The sequence below is a fragment of the Octopus bimaculoides genome, chromosome 21, assembly GCF_001194135.2.
Source record: "Octopus bimaculoides isolate UCB-OBI-ISO-001 chromosome 21, ASM119413v2, whole genome shotgun sequence".
In the NCBI taxonomy this organism is placed as follows: Eukaryota; Metazoa; Mollusca; class Cephalopoda; order Octopoda; family Octopodidae; genus Octopus; species Octopus bimaculoides.
In genome coordinates this window covers 12,569,356-12,569,979 of record NC_069001.1, presented here as the reverse complement: position 1 = coordinate 12,569,979, position 624 = coordinate 12,569,356, and positions in this window count along the sequence as shown.

The following is a 624-nucleotide window of genomic DNA, read 5'->3' as shown; positions in this document are numbered from 1 at the left end:
ATATATATATATATATATATATATATATATATATAGTGTGTGTGTGTGTGTGTATATGACTATACACATGTATATAAGTGTATAGACATGTGTATATGTCTGATTATGTGAGTCTCCGTGTGTGTATGTATGTATGAATATTTGTATGTACATTTAATATCGAACTAAAATCGAAGAAGTAGAGTAAAACATCAACTTAATTATGCAATTTAAAGCATAGATTGGCCGACATTAAAGTATCCTGATACATTAAGGACTGCCTTGTATGTATTTTAATATGTATGATATCTAAGCTACAATTTAAGTGAAGTCATTAGATTTATATAGGCCATATTTCACGTATAATGACTGTGTTATAGTTTGTGTATTTTCGCTGAAGCTTATACTCGTGACATAGTTTCTGTTACCATGAGAAATTCGCTTCCAAAATTTAACATACAGTATATGTGCGCAGGGGTTGCTCTGTAGTATGAATGTTGTTTCCCAACACCATGGCTTTAGGTTAAATGCCACTACGTGGCATTTAGGGGACGTGTTTCTACTATAGCCACGAGATAACCAGACCCTTGTGAGTGGAATTACTAGATACAAAGTGAAATATACATGTCATATATATATATATAT